This window comes from Paramormyrops kingsleyae, chromosome 12 (genome assembly GCF_048594095.1).
Source record: "Paramormyrops kingsleyae isolate MSU_618 chromosome 12, PKINGS_0.4, whole genome shotgun sequence".
Lineage (NCBI taxonomy): Eukaryota > Metazoa > Chordata > Actinopteri > Osteoglossiformes > Mormyridae > Paramormyrops > Paramormyrops kingsleyae.
The window spans coordinates 1,284,891-1,301,149 of record NC_132808.1 but is presented as its reverse complement, the minus strand read 5'-3'; the positions used below and the strand labels follow the sequence as shown (position 1 = coordinate 1,301,149).

The 16,259-nt window shown below is 45.1% G+C and overlaps 1 protein-coding gene across 1 annotated transcript in view; it reads right to left on the bottom strand.

Annotated features, from left to right (window-relative positions):
- Positions 1–16,259, bottom strand: part of LOC140577735 (THAP domain-containing protein 6-like) — a 150,841-nt gene that overhangs the window by 30,385 nt on the left and 104,197 nt on the right. The window lies entirely within an intron of this gene.

Sequence of the window (16,259 nt, the reverse complement as noted above, 5' to 3'; positions counted from 1 at the left end):
CAGCTGCTGGCTTCCGCCGCGTTCTCGAGAGCATTAAAGCCTCAATCTCCTCGTGGTCTTCTCTTCCCCTTTCATTTCGGGCTAGGCTGGCCGTTATTAAGATGAACGTGCTCCCGAGAATTAATTTTATTAGTTCCATGCTTCCTCTCTCCCCTCCACCTGGGTACTGGGCCTCTGTCAAGTCTGCTATTTCCACATTTCTTTGGGATGGCAAGAGACCCTCCGTCAGACACTCTACCCTAATCCGCGACCGGTTGGATGGGGGTGTCTCTCTCCCGGACTTCGAATTTTACCACCTTGCTTTTACCCTGAGGCCGGTTTGGAGCTGGATCAGTCCTCCCCAACATCCACCCGCCTGGCTTCCTATCGAAGCAGAATATGCTCTCCCCCATCGTCTAGCCTCGCTTCCTTTCCTCCCTGTTGAATTAAAATCCATCTCTGCCTCAGCCGGTCCGATTATCTCTCAGGCGCTTCGCACCTGGAGAAGGGTTGAGAAATTGTTGGGCCCCTTCCCATAATGGCATCCCAGCGTTCCGTTGCTCCACAATCCTGTCTTGAACATTGGAGGCCGCCCCATCTCTTCCTCGCCGTGGTCTCAGTCGGGTATCTCCACCCTGGGTGATTTTTTTGACAGCTCTGGTCTCAAATCGTTCCAGTCCCTTAAGGTCACATTTAATCTTCCCTCTTCCTCATTTTTTTTCTACCTCCAGCTAAGGTCCATGCTTAGGGCCTGTAATATCTCTTTTTCCTCGCCTCTTCCGCTTCACCCGCTGTGCAGATTTGCTCTGTCCTTTTCCCCCGTTTCTAAGCCCGTGTCCAGTCTCTATTCCCACCTCCGCAGATCCTCTCATAAACCTCTCCCCATAATTTCTGTCTGGCAGAGGGAGCTCTCTCACACCCCTGTCCTATCTTGGAGTGTTATTTTTCATAATATTAAAAACTGCTCTAAAAATCCCAATCACCAGCAAACACAATTTAAGTTTGTTCACCGATTATACCCCACTCCCCGGAAACGCCATCTCATGGGCTTAGAGCCTGACCCCTTATGTCACCTCTGTCCCCTTCAGGTCCCTGGTACCTTTCTTCATATGTTCTGGGACTGTCCTCCTGCGGCTGCTCTTTGGGATTATGTGGCCAGATCTCTCTCTTCAGTTCTTTCCTCTCCCATCCCTCTGTCTCCCGTGGTCCTTCTTCTCCTGGACTTCTCTTCTCTCTCTCTATCTCGCTTCCAGCGGAGGCTCCTGATGTCTGCCTCGTTAGCGGCTAAGCTGTTATTAGCCTCTCGTTGGAAGTCTCCTGATCGTGCCATTCCCACTGTCTGGAAGTCCACCTTTCTTGATCTGCTTCTGCTGGAACTCTCTGCGGCCCGGATTAACAATTCGTCTGCTTCTACGATCCAGAGCTGGCTCCGTGACGTGCAGCTGGTAGAGGACTGGCTGCGGGTCATGTCCTGAAGCTGTATTCCTTTTTTTTTTTACTGATTTAAGTATGTTATCTCTTTTCTCCTCAGTTTTTAGCTGCGCCCTTCGGGGCTGGGTGTGCCGGTGACCATTGTTGGTCTCCTTTGAGGTGCTGTCTCAGGGTGTATTGAGGGGTGGGGTGGGGGTCGAATATGTTTTGTTCTGTTCTGTCTTGTTCTTTGTAAAAAAAAAATAGCTATGTATGGGCTAATCTCTTTTGTATTTAAGTTCAATCAATCAAATCTGGTCAATAAATGATAATTATGCTTAATAATTTAATGTGTTTATATCATGCTATATCATGTTTATTTTATATCATAAAATTTAAATGTTCATTTGTCCTGCCTGTCATATGTGTCTTAAATAAATCAGTGTGATTTTTTTACTGTGATTATTGTCTATTGGCTTTTTATTCTTAACCCAGAGGGATTTTAATATTTATTATTGTCTATTATTGTTTGTCTGGTGTGTGTGTGTGTACAGTAACGTGGTTTATGAAAACACTTAAAGAGCCAATCATAATGCATTCTTCAGTTACATATGTGTATAAAACCTAACTGTGTGGTCCAACCTCCAGTAGAGTTAACAGGAGTCCCATGTTCAGTAAAAGAACGGAAATACTGGAAAGCATCTGACTGGGGATCTCTGATTATATGCATTACCAGTGTTGTATGGTGTTCTTCCCACAAAATACTGGAACCACCTCTTCCTTCTTGTTTTTGGAATTTATACTCTGCTTCAGGAAAAGGTTAAACTGGTTGACATTAGTACTGCTGAAAAAGAACTGAAGAAATTTGTTATGGTGTTTGAAAGGTTGTACAGAAAGACGAACATCTCTTAATGCGCATTTGGTGACAAGTGTGAGAAACTGGGGTCCTTTGTGGACCACCTCAACTTTTTCCTTTGAATCTTTTAAAGGAGCTCTGTTGAAGTACTTTAATGGAAGCATGTATGTCCAAGATCAAAAGGTTCCTTAGGTGGAGGGATCTCACACATAAGGCTGACAAGTCAATGAAAAATGAATTGGTATATACTGTATACATATTCAGCAGTAGGACAATGTTACAATTGTACACTTCCAAGTACAGCCAATAGCATTTTAAATAAGACTGAAACAATTTCATTTTCACAAATTAGACTAAAGTGCCGCCAGAAGTGTACAGTTTTGTAGCACGTTTTTTAAAGCGTAATTAAATACATCTGTATCGACTCCCTTTAGGTTGGCCTCCCTGCAAAATCTATACAAGTGCAAAGTGTAACCTATTATTATTAGTATGATTACAATGTAGAAGTAGTATGATTACAATGTAGAAGTAAGCACATGAGAATTACAAACATATTCCAAACATACTGTATGAATTGAAAATGATGGAGGTCAAGAAAACTTTCTGAAAGAACTGCTCATTCAATTGCTATGAAGGCAAAAAAAGCCCCATTTGACCGCAAACGACCTCCAGGAGGATTTAGCAGACTCTGGAGTGGTGGTTCACCGTTCTACTGTGCAGCGGTACCTGAACAAATGTGACCTTCATGGTAGAGTCTGAAGGAGAAAACCTTTCCTGTATCCTAGCCACACAATTCTGCATCTGAAGTTTGCAAAGGAACATCTAAACAAGCCTGATGCATTTTGGAAACAAGACCTGTGGACTGAAGAAGGCAAAATAGAACTTTTTGGCCACATACCGAATTCCAGGAAAAGAACACCTGTCCAACTATTAAGCATGGGGGTGGATCGATCATGCTTTGGGCTTGTGTTGCAGCCAGTGGCACAGAGAACATGTCATTGGTAGAGGGAAGAATGGATTTGAATAAAGATCATGCAGCAAATTCCAGCAGCAAAAAGTTGAAGTTAAAAAGAGGATGGGTCCTACAATAAGATAATGATCTAAAACACACCTCAAAATCTACAATGGAGTACCTCAAGATGAAGGTTTTCCACGGCCCTCAGTCACCCGACCTAAGCATCACTGAAAATCTGCGGATACATCTCAAAAAAGCAGAGCATGCAAGACAACCCAAGAATCTTGCAGAATCAGAAGCCCTTTGCAAGGACGAATGGGAGAAAATCCCCCAAATAAGAACTGAAATATTGAAGGATTGAGTGTAGATGAAAAGCTAAGAACATCAAAGCATAATATTTGAGTGTAGTTCAAATATAACAAATTCATGTCTTTTAAGTGCTGAATTGAACATATTTTTTGGCAAGAATTTACTTTAAAAGTTTGATTACTTAAGTGTTTTCAGGTGATCTGTATGTAGGCGGGGCTGTTCTGGTGAGGCTGGGTGTGGTCGGGGTCCGATGTGGGCGTGACACACACATAGAGAATGGATACATTTATATTATGCTAATTGCATAATTCTCTAATAGTCTTTTTCAGATGCCCACCAAGTACCAGAATGTTGTTTTATAATTAAAATACTGATAAAAGAATTAAAACTCAATATATTCAAGTATAATACGCTGTAACATTTTATATGACTTGGAAAATGACAGAAAATAATTTTACAAATGAATGAATTAAAGTATATACAGCCACTCTGAATATATACATGAAAAATGCACTGCGAAAAAACTTTTTTTTTTTTCTCACTTGTCGTGTCCGGCAGTTTAGCAAGCAAGATGTTAGTCTGGGTGCCTTATTGTGCCAACACTTTTATTTTAACAAGTGGAGCTTCGGATTTAAGCTCCTCTTGTTACTTGAGGTATACTCTTTATTAATCATTTTTATGTCACTGCGCCACAAAGCCGGAGCTGACTGGGGGGGTTAGTGGGAAAGAGATAGAGAGAGAAAGTGAGAAAGGAGAGAGAGGGGTGAGAGACAGAGGAAGTAGAAAAATTAATAAATACATAATAAAAATAAAAATAAAATAAGGAGGGGGGTCAGAGAGAGAGAGAGACAGGGAAAGAGAAATAATACATAACAAACAGTAGAACAAAAAAGAAAGAGTAATAAGAGGACAGCTTCTGCATCTTGCTGCTTTACACCGTATCATCACACCAGCTGCTGTTTCTGAAAGATATGATCCAGGGACACACACAAACAGTATACACACAAAGAAACCAGTGGTACCATTATGACATGGGAATGTGCTTGTGCCAGTATCTGCTTCTGGAATTAAATATGTTAATACCAACGAAAGAAAATAAATATATATGCATATGCAGACCACCAGGAACACTGTCTAAATATCGTCGTACCCGTATCTGCATCAGAGAGGAGGGAGTGGAAGCCACACACCAACTTTCACACACACTCTCACACACACACACACCCACACCCAGACAAGGGGAAAGAGGGATAAAATAGGGGAAGAGAGCCCTAGGCTCTCTTGTGTGTGTGTGTGTGTGTGTGTGTGTGTGTGCATTCTAAGTGTATGTGTGTTGATATGAAAGTGTGTGTATGTGCATATGTACGTGTATGTGTGTGTATGTGTGTGCATGTGCATATGTACGTGTATGTGTGTGTATGTACGCATACGTGTATGTGTGTGTGTACGCATACGTGTATGTGTGTGTGTTTGTGTGTTGTGAGTGTATGTATGAGTGTGCAGGTTAATATGGAATGATTCCCAGTGAGTGTGCGAGGCCACAACAACACCGCCCTGGGGCCCCCAGACGGCCGGGAGCTGTCACGGACCCAGCCGCCCCACAGCTGCCAGGTACCCGGGCCCCCGCCACCGGACGGCTGCGCGCCCACCCAAGGAAGGCAGGGAAGGAGGCACCGGGCGCCCCCCACCGGTGAGCACGAGGCAGGAACCCCATGGCCACAGGCGGCAGCGCGCCGCCCCCCCCCCCGGGAGGCCGGCCACGCAGGCACGGACAGAGCCCGGACCCCGGACCACCCGCACACCCCGCTATAAAAAACTTATAATTGGGTCAGTAACTTTGCTTGTATCAAAGAAATTTAAAGAATCTTATAAGTCCTAGATTTAAATGGTCTGCAGCCATCTGGACAGACATGAAGGACGGAAAATGTATACACAATCTATATACAAAATATATACAGCCATGTATACATACATGAGAAATACGCCCAGAGAAACTGTGTTCATGTTTCACAATTGGGTCCATGATCTTTATTAAAATCCAAGATACTGACAACGTCCTGATGAAAGCTGTGAGATGCTGCAGACTTACAGTACCTTGAGCCAAAGTGGAGGACAGCAGCACTGTCGTCGGGAGGAAGAAGGCAGAGATCTGATGGGGCTTCATGATTCCACTGGACGTTTCTGAAGATCAGCGCCGCTTCTACAGCTAAACTGAGGCCAGCAGAGTCTAACCACGTCCTTTTAGAGGGGTTGTGTGTCTGAGGTGGGGGTGGATGATAGATAAAAGGAATAAACATTTATCTAATATGTATTAGCAGGCACTTTTATCCAAAGCAACAAACTTCTTTTTGAAAAAGCAGAGTCCCTGGAGCAATTGGAGTTAAGGTCTTTGCTCGAGGGCCCAACTGTGAAATAATAGGATTTAAACAGGCAACCTTAGGCTCACAGACACAGCACCGTAACCCACTGAGTCACACTGCAGCCACACGATCACCAGTTAATGCACGTGAAACAAACTCTGACCACAGACATGATCTTCACTCACTTTGTCAGGAGATTAATAAACACAAATCTCTCTTACAGTGTTTATAGAAGCAGAACAAAGAACAATAACTAGGTAGAAATATTACCTCAGACTTAAATGACACACTTTTAACTTGGAAAGCATATTCATTGATGACATGTCCAGATGTTTGGGTGACAATTAATACAGTATGTTTTAACTATTATCTCAGATTAGAAAAATCATTGAATGCTGCCTCAAAGTACCTGATTATCAATCTAATTACAAAGGGAGGTATAAAATACCTGTAACACGTAAAGCCCAACATTGTGTGACTTTTCTCAATGTAATCAGGTTGAGCAGATCTGTGTCTGTGGTCCTTTCAGGTGCCATCATCAAGTGATACTGCTTCAGTTTTGCTGTGAAATGTCTCAGATCATCACCTATACTTGCTTAATACATCACATGATGCCACACATACAGTCGCTCTTTAGAACGCCTGTGGCCTTGGCCTGGAGCCGATGTCGTCAGACGGTGCCCAACCTTCTCAGGGTGTTTCGACCCTTATCCGCTACACCCTCCAGTTGGCGGGTCGGCAGTGGTGGCCAGGTCACTGCCCATCAGCTCCAGGCCTCCAGTCCCCCTCCTCCCTTCTAAACCACAACCAACAAGAGGCTCTTTCTGCTGCCTCTCCAATCCTGCGCACAGCTGCCTTACGGTCCTTGCCTGATACGCCGAGTGTAGTGAGCACCGACCATACAGACTGTGCCGGAAACCCTCTACACCCCACCTCTACTGGAAACAGCCACGTTTGTCATCCTTTCTCTCTGCACTCCATGATGAGGTCCTGGTATTTCAGATACTTTCTCTCATGGGCCTCATCACAGCCTTCTTCCCATGGGACAGTCAGTTCTACCCGGATGATCTTCTATGCCTGCTCTGACCAGATGACAATGTCAGGTCTCAAGGTGGTCTGGACGATGGGAGGGAAAATGAGCTTCCTACCCAGGTCAACTATCACCTCCCATCCTTGTGCCCCCTGGAGGATGTTGGTCCTGGTTCTCCTTGCAGAAGATGGCTGCTCCCCTGCCTTGATGAACTGCAGCACTGATGTTTGTGGCTTGAGTGGTTGCGGCCTTCTCCTGGCCTGCTCCAGGAGCTGAGCGCTGAGCACCTGATCATGCCCCCACCTGTATCTCCCCTGGGCCAGAGCTGTTTGACACCCTGCTATAATGTGGGAGAGTGTGCCATTCTTCCCACACAATTTGCAGAGTGGGTCCTCCCTCAGGCCCTACCTTACCAGGTTTGCAGGTGACGGGAGTGTGTCATATACAGACCTCAGGAGGAAACTCACACGGAACGGTTCCAGCCTCCAGATTTCGGTCCACGTGACCCTCTTTTTTGGGAGGTCCCATCTGGTCCAAGTTCCTTGGGTTGCTAGTTCGACAGCCTTCGCCTTCCGTGTCTCTTCTACCTGGTGCCGCACTTCGGCTTGCACCATCTCTCTCCTCTGCTGCACAGTTGCCTTCCCCCACTGGATGAAACGGGAGGTTCCTAGTGTCTGCCGGCCAGTGCAGACATTGCCAATGATATCCCTCAACTCTATGGAGCTTTCAGCTTGCCTAACTGCGGTGTCTGCTACCCACTTGCGGCCTGTTTTTGTTATGACCCCCGCATTGCTGACACGCTCGTCTTTAGAGTCTCTGAGTACCATTGCCACCCTGCACTTGGCCACCTTGAACCCCTCCACCACAGATGAGAATGGAAGCTGAAGCTGGCTGACGGGGGTTAGCATGGATGCTCCTCACTAGGATTAGCATGGACACTCTGACTGCGGTCAGCATGGACGCTCTGACTGGGGTTAGCATGGACACTCTCACTGAAGTTAGCATGGACACTCTCACTGAAGGTAACATGTACACTCTGACTAGGGGTAGCATGAACGCTCTGACTGGGGTTAGCATAGATGCTCTGACTGGGGTTAGCATGGACGCTCTGACTGGGGTTAGCATGGACGCTCTGACTGGGGTTAGCATGGACGCTCTGACTGAGTTTAGCATGGGCGCTCTGACTGGGGTTAGCATGGACACTCTGACTGAAGTTAGCATGGACACTCTGACTGAAGTTAACATGTACACTCTGACTATGGTTAGCATGGACGCTCTGACTGAGGTTAGCATGGACGCTCTGACTGGGGTTAGCATGGGCGCACTGACTGGGGTTAGCATAGAAGCTCTGATTGGGGTTAGCATGGACGCTCTGACTGGGTTTAGCATAGACGCTCTGACTGGGGTTAGCATAGACGCTCTGACTGGGGTTAGCATGGACGCTCTGACTGGGGTTAGCATGGACGCTCTGACTGGGGTTAGCATGGACGCTCTGACTGAGTTTAGCATGGACGCTCTGACTGGGGTTAGCATGGACGCTTTGACTGGGGTTAGCATGGATGCTCTGACTGAGTTTAGCATGGGCGCTCTGACTGGGGTTAGCATGGACACTCTGACTGGGGTTAGCATGGACGCTCTGACTGAAGTTAGCATGGGCGCACTGACTGTGGTTAACATGGACATTCTGACTGAAGTTAGCATGCACTAGCAACCCAATTCTGACTGTTATGAGTTCAGGAGTCTGATGGCTTGAGGAATGAAACTGTTGCAGAATCTGGCTGTTCTGGTCTTAATACTGCAAAGCCTCTTCCCCGAAGGCAGCAGGGAGAACAGACTGTGGTGCGGGTGGGTGGAATCCCCGATGATGTCACGGGCTCTCCTCAGACAGCGTTTAAGTGCAATGTCCTGGATGGATGGAAGAGAAGTCCCGATGATCCTCTCTGCAGTCCTCACCACTCTCTGCAGCAATTTTCTGTCTGAGGCTTTTGAGCTGCCAAACCAGATGGAGATACAGCTGGTTAGCACGCTCTCTATGGTGCCTCGGTAGAAAGTGGTGAGTATGGGAGAGGAAAGGTGTGCTCTCTTCATCCTGCGCAGGAAATGCAACCTCTGCTGAGCCCGTTTTACCTGTGAAGTTGTATTTGGTGACCAGTCCAGGTTTCCAGTCATCTGCACACCCAGAAATGTTATGCTGCTGACCACCTCCACGACATTGTTGTCAATGACGAGTGGTGAATGACTGGGCTGTTTTCTCCTGAAGTCGATGATCATCTCCTTGGTCTTTTCAACGTTCAGGATCAGGTTGTTATGCCTGCACCATCCCACCAGTCGCTTCACCTCCTCTCTATAGGGCTGGTCGTTGTCGTTCCTAATGAGACCCACCACTGTTGTGTCATCTGCGTATTTTATGATGTGATTCGAGGCAGATGCAGCACAGCAGTCGTGAGTCAGCAACGTGAACAGCAAAGGACTGAGGACACAGCCCTGAGAGGAACCGATGGAGAGAGAGATGGAGCTGGAGATGTTGTTACCCAGTCTCACTGACTGTGGTCTGGCAGTGAGGAAGTCCAGCAGCCAGTTGCACATGGGTGTGCTGTACTATAAGGTATTAATGTACTATAAGGTATTAATATTAGCTGCAATGCATGTGTGCAATTGGCTGTTTTTCAAACCACATGGAGCCACCTGGCTGAGTATGTGGTCAGTATATTTTAGGTGTTTTAAGTACTAAATGTTTTTTCTTCTCTTGTCTTTCTTTTTGATTCACCCCACCCCCTTCATGAAGTCCCATAAGGTCTCTGCCTTCTTCCTCCTGATGACAGTGCTGCTGTCCTCCACTCTGGCTCAAAGTAAGTCTATGTCTGCATTAATGCATTAATTTTTTTTTTTGACTGGGGTTTCTTAAGAAAAACCTTTCACGTTCACACTGCACCGTGTAAAAGGCAAATGACATAGCTTATGATGCATATTAGCATACAGTGGGGTGAAAATTGTGCCACCAAGCACTGCTCAGTCCAGGTCTTACCCAGAGTCAGCGTTCCTTATAAAGATTAAACAATTGCATTCAGAAAGCAACATTCAGTTCAATTTTTGAAATAGAGCATTTTTACAATATTACATTGGCTTAAAATTTCCTCTGATTCCCCCTGGTTGGTGAGCATCTGAAAAAGACATTTAGAGATATTTACAATGTAATAATGAATAATGTAATTCATGCATTCGGTATGGTACCTGGCTGCTGTTGCACCATGCACTGCCATCCGGACTGTGGGACAAAGGCTGCAGGTGTGTCTCTCTGTGCAGAAACTGCTAGCACCAGTACAGCAGCCCATTGTGCTCTGTGAGCCCCCCCCCCCCACTGTGAGTAGAAGGCCTTGGTCTCCAGGTTGAGAGAAGAGGACTCCTTCCACTTCAGCTGCTTCCACACCTGCAGCCAGCCAGCGCCAGGTCATTCTCCTGCTCCATCTGCAGCCATTGGCAGTCAACGGTCTCCAGTCCCTTTCCACCAATGGTCACCTGCACTGCTGCTGCCATGGGCCTCCTCTGGCTGTCCTTGATGTGGCGGCAGCAACAGGAGTCATCCGTCCTACAGGGGCAATGAGAGAGGGTGTGGTTGGAGCTTGCCTGGCCGATGGTGAACCTTGAAGTCATGTCACTGGAAGATGTCCACCCAATGTGCTAGTTGTGCCCAGGGGTTACAGAAGTTTAGCAACCAGGTCAGAAACACGTGGTCTGTCTGTTTGGCCTTTCCAAATCCATCGTGAAAAAAGTGAGGAGGAAAATATGTAACACAAATCAACAGAATGCACAGCTTGTGGAATTACATTTTAGTAAAACAAGCTGCAAAGCAACATTAAATACATCCTTCGCTGCATGCCACAAAGGGAAATTGTCGGTCTACGTTCTTGTAACTAACTTTCATTTCCAGAGTTCAACGATGTCCGTGTTTGCGACTTGCTTATCATAGGAATCGTGTATATATATATATATATATATATTTTCACCTTTCTTTTTTTGTTATTAATCGTATATTACGCCAGCACAATAAGAGTGCGATTACTAAATTAAATTATAAATATACTTAACTAAATGCAACTTTGATTCCCCTTTATAAAAAAATACCATGGCAATAGCTACATTGGCTAATTGCCGGCTTCCTCTCCGCGCAGCGCTCCGCGCGCCATTTACAGCCGCTGCGCGTGGTGTTTGTTTCCCTCCCTTGGGTTTGGGTACCTGACAGTAAAAGCGTGTCAGATGGCTGATTTAACATTCTCATGAAAACTAGAGGTGTATATTGTTACTGAAACAGATTTTTTTTTTTGGTCGAACTAATGCCAGTGGGTGTGTTTGCAGAAACGTTTTATGTAATACCTGTAATTTCTTGGAGGGGAAAAAAAAGTTATTTCATGTTTTCGTTCGAATTTCCGATGCGTTACGTAATTATGTAACGTACCTTGTTCCGTTGCCTAGTTACTGGACGCTACTTCGTCGGTTTCTGTCTTACTGCAACATGGCTTGTCCTCAGCGGAGACACGAAGTTCCTGAGATCATCTTTGATCCCAGAAATGAGCGATTTTACCGCAGACTCGAACTGTTGGGAGAAGTATGTACTATAAAGATACCGTAGATAATTAAGTTGCAAATTGTCTTGTAGAGTAGAGCAGGGCCGGAGTGGGACTCCTTTTCAGCCCTGGATTTTCAAGCCTTAGACCGGCCCACTTTAGTTCACGACTGACTATATTAAAATAACGTCATTTCCAATTCAGTGCAAATACAGTAGCCTAAGTGTATATGTATAAAATAAAGATTAAAATAAAATGTATTAAACTTTCTAATGACACTATCATGTCTTTTTCAAGGAAACAGCTGCTTTATGACTTCAAATATTTTTCATAAATATGAGAACATTAAAGGGTAAATCTCCAACACTATTCTTTAACCAGGGACGTGTGGAAGGGGATGGAAAAGATCACAGGCTTCAAGTCCAGCAGACAGGTGACTGATGGTGATGCTGAGAGGGCCAATGAGTTTAACCAGTTTTTTAACAGGTTCAACAATGGGCCTCAGCCCAACGGCCCCTCCATCTCCAGCATGACCCTCGCAGCACCCAATGCCCCTGTGTCCAGCTTCAGCAGTACATCACCAATATGCTGCCCCCCATCCTATTCATCTTCACCTCCCACTGTAGCACCTGGAAGGGTCTCCACCACTTCTTCTGAGGATGAAAACACTAACACCCAGGGAACAAGCATCATCATCACTAAGGATCAAGTGATGAGACAATTATCCAGACTTCACCCTAAAAACGCGCCGGGCCCGGATGGCATAAACCCACAGGTTCTGAAGTCCTGTGCCTCCCAGCTATGCGGAGTTCTGCACAAGATCTTCAAGTTAAGCCTAAATATCATGAAGGTTCCGGTGCTGTGGAAGACATCATGTCTAGTCCCTGTCCCGAAAAAGGCACGACCCTGTGCCCCATCAGACTACAGGCCAGTTGTACTCACTTCTCACTGCATGAAAGTCTTTGAGAAACTGGTCCTCGTCTCACTCCACCCAGTAGTTCTACCAGCACTCGATCCACTTCAGTTTGCTTATCGGACAAAGGTTGGAGTGGATGATGCCATTATTTACCTGCTGCACCGTGCCTACAGCCACCTGGAGAAACCTGGAGGATCCCTGAGGATCACATTCTTTGATTTCACCAGTGCCTTTAACACCATTCAGCCTGCCCGACTGGGGAGTAAGTTGTCTGCTATGCAGGTTCCCTCCCCCTTAGTCTCATGGATTATGGACTATCTGACAGGAAGGCCACAATACGTGAGGCTGCAGGGCTGTGTCTCAGACACAGTAATGTGTAGCACTGGAGCTCCTCAGGGAACAGTTCTGTCACCGTTTCTCTTCACCATGTATACATCCGACTTCAAATACAACACGGAGGGCTGCCATCTGCAGAAATTCTCAGATGACTCAGCTATAGTTGGATGCATCAGGAATGGAGACGACTCGGAATACAGGAAGGCGGTGGACAGGTTTGTGGAATGGTGTGAGCTGAACCAACTGCAACTCAACATCAACAAGACCAAGGAACTGGTGGTTGACTTAAAAAGATTACGGTCTCCTGCTACTCCCCTGTCCATTAGGGGGGTGGATGTGGAGATCGTTCAGGACTACAAGTACCTCGGCGTCCACCTGGACAATAAGCTGGACTGGTCAAAGCATTCACTGGCTACCTACAAGAAGGGTCAAAGTAGGATGTACTTCCTAAGGAGACTCAGGTCTTTTAGAGTCTGCAACACCATGCTGCGGATGTTTTATGAGGCTGTGGTGGCCAGCGCCATTTTCTTCTCTGTAGCAAGCTGGGGTGGCAGCATGAAAGTGGCAGAGGCCAAGAGGCTGAACAAGCTTATTAGGAAAGCGGCTTCTGTAGTGGGTGAGGAACTTGACAGCTTGGAAATGGTGGCTGAACGGAGGATATTGTTCCGACTTCAGTCTATCATGGACAATGCTGATCACCCGCTCCACAATGTGGTGGCTGATCAGAGAAGCACTTTTAGCTACAGGCTGACTAGCTTTAAGTGCTCCACTGAACGCTACAGAAGATCTTTCCTACCTACGGCCATCAGACTATATAACTTGTTAAAATGATCTCACACCCAGCCTCAGACGCTAAAATAAATAAATAAACTCCATCCCGCCACACACCATACCTACCTTACATACCATACCACAGCCTGGGCAAGAAACCTGCTGCTATTCGGATGTGCAATGTTCACACAGTAATTTACCTGTGTAAATTACCACTTAACTTAACAGTATTTATTCTATTTATATATATTGTATTTCTGCTTCTGTATATATCATGGTGTACATAGCGCAGAGTCTCTTATAACTTTATTTTTAGTTCTTATACATCTGATATTCTTTTCTTTTATGTTCTTGTCCTGTGTCTATGTGTGACCGTCTGTAGTAACATGAGCAATTTCCTCCGGGATAAATAAAGTTTTCTGATTCTGATCTGATAAAACATCACAATGTCCTTTTCTGCAATATCTGAATATATATTCTGTGCAAAATTGTTCACAGATATCCAGTCCTTAAACACAAATAAAGAATAAAACAAGTATTGCACTATTATCTGCAATACTTTTTTTAACCTGTGGTACAACAGCTTGCCTGTGTTTTCCACATTGAGAGTCTCTTGCATGGTACAACTGGGTCCTGGCTCTGCGTCTGACACTAAATGAAATTTAAAAAATGCTAATATTTCTCACCACAAATTTCCCCTTTTTAGCTTTCTGATCAAGTTAAGTCAGATTTATTAATGTAGTGAATCATCTGATGTCATTAATTATCTCAGGGCATTTTTCATTGAGCAGGTGTAATATTCATTAATATTAATATTAATTATTCAAATTCTTATATTCACTCAATGACAATCCTACCTGCCCATTCTAGTGTGTTGGGCTCATGACTGGTGCTTGGTAACGTTACGTTGCCTGGCTCTTCACTGTTAGCAGCTAACTGGACTAGAGGCTGCTGCTGCCGAAGAGCTACAGTACAAGAAAAAGTTCGATACATAAGCATGAACGGTGGTTTGCAGACATCGTTGTTTTGCACTGCTCCTAACTAGCTTAACGTTAACTTACCGGCCGTTTCATCGTCTTCATGTGTTGTTGTACTCTCGCTGCCGCTGGTTTTAACGAGAAATGTACTCAGCTTAGTACATTTGGCCGCGTCAGTTTCTAGAGCTTTCTTTTTTTTAATTCTGGCCTTTTCAGCGCCACGTTTTCGCTTTTTATTATCCATTTTTCATCTCTCGTGTATCTCTTAACAACTAATTTTGATCTGTTGAGCAAAGTGCCGCTGTTGGGGAAGTCGAATGCTAATTACGTCATCATTAACCTGCAGGCTGTATTCTGCTCATGGGGCTGCGAGAAAATAAATAAAAAGAGTGGAGCTGCGGTAAAATAATGAATAAAAAGAGTGAGGCTATGGTTAAATAAATAAATAAATACATAAACAAACAAACAAATAAATAAATAATTAAAAAAGTGCGACTGCTGTGAGTGCAGGCAGCTATAGGGACACCGGCCCTGGCGGCCAAAAGACGGACCGGCCCACCGGGAATTATCCCGGTCCTCCCGATTAGCCAATCCGGGCCTGGAGTAGAGGTCTGCAGTAGAGTTTCTTGTGCCAGAGCGGGATGAAATATCAGTCCTGCGCAGACCTCTAGTTGAAATAAACGCAGAGCCGCGCCACAAATTTCAATGTTTCCCTATATTTCTCTCATTTTGACTGTGAAATGTTTCTATTGAGACTGTTTAGATATTTTTTAATTCAGGTCTGTAGCCTAGTTAGATAAATAAATTTGGTACCTTATTTAATTTTTATAAGCCAAGATATTATAGCATTTAAAATGTGTCCGGTATTTTTGGCACACTCTATACTACACCAGCCTTGCTTGCGGGATTCAGCAGGTGGGAGCTGGACAAACCATAACAGATGCGGGCGGGAGCGGGTCGAAATATTACACATTTCTGCCGGAGCGGGACAGAAACTTGTGGGAGCGTGCGGGAGCGGGATGAAAAATCAGTCCCGCGCAGACCTCTACTGTAGAGTACACTCTGGAAAATGGACAATCAATTACATACTGTATGGCAGAAATTCTTAAATTCTTAATGCACTTGTGTTTTTAGGGAGGTTTTGCAAAATGCTTTAAGATGGTGGACATTTTGAGTGGAGAGATATTTGCAGTGAAGGTGATTCCGATAAAGCACTCTGATGGAATAAAAGAGGTATGTGGTCTGAATCCTGCTTGAAGTCAGCCCCCTCCATAGTTAAATTGCATTTCCCTTATGCTCATTGTGGTAACACGTCTGACATTTCAGAGTCTCCGAGAAGTGGTGCTGCTGAAGCTGCTGCAACACCAGCAAGTTGTAAACTTCTCCCATCATGTAGAAGATGAGAAATTCTTCTATATCTTCATGGAGCTGTGCAGTAGGGGGGTGAGCCCAGCTGTTTCTGGCCTTTGCAGACAGTTTGTTAAGGTTAAGACTCTATGTTGACTCACGCCATCCTTTCTTTTCCCATTCTAGTCGATGCTAGACCTCCTTCAAGAACATGAAATCCTGAGCAAGCCAGAAGTGCGGTATTACATGAGGCAGCTCATTGGGGCATTACGACACATCCATGGCAAAGGCATTGTCCACAGGGACCTCAAATTAGGTATGTGTGCCTGCACACGTGATTTGTTTAATTCTTCACATGTTAGTGTTGGCATTTTACATGGCATTTCCTGTGTGGTTTATATGATTGCTGCCTGCTGTTGTATTCTGCAACTGTTTAATGTCTGGTGTTATT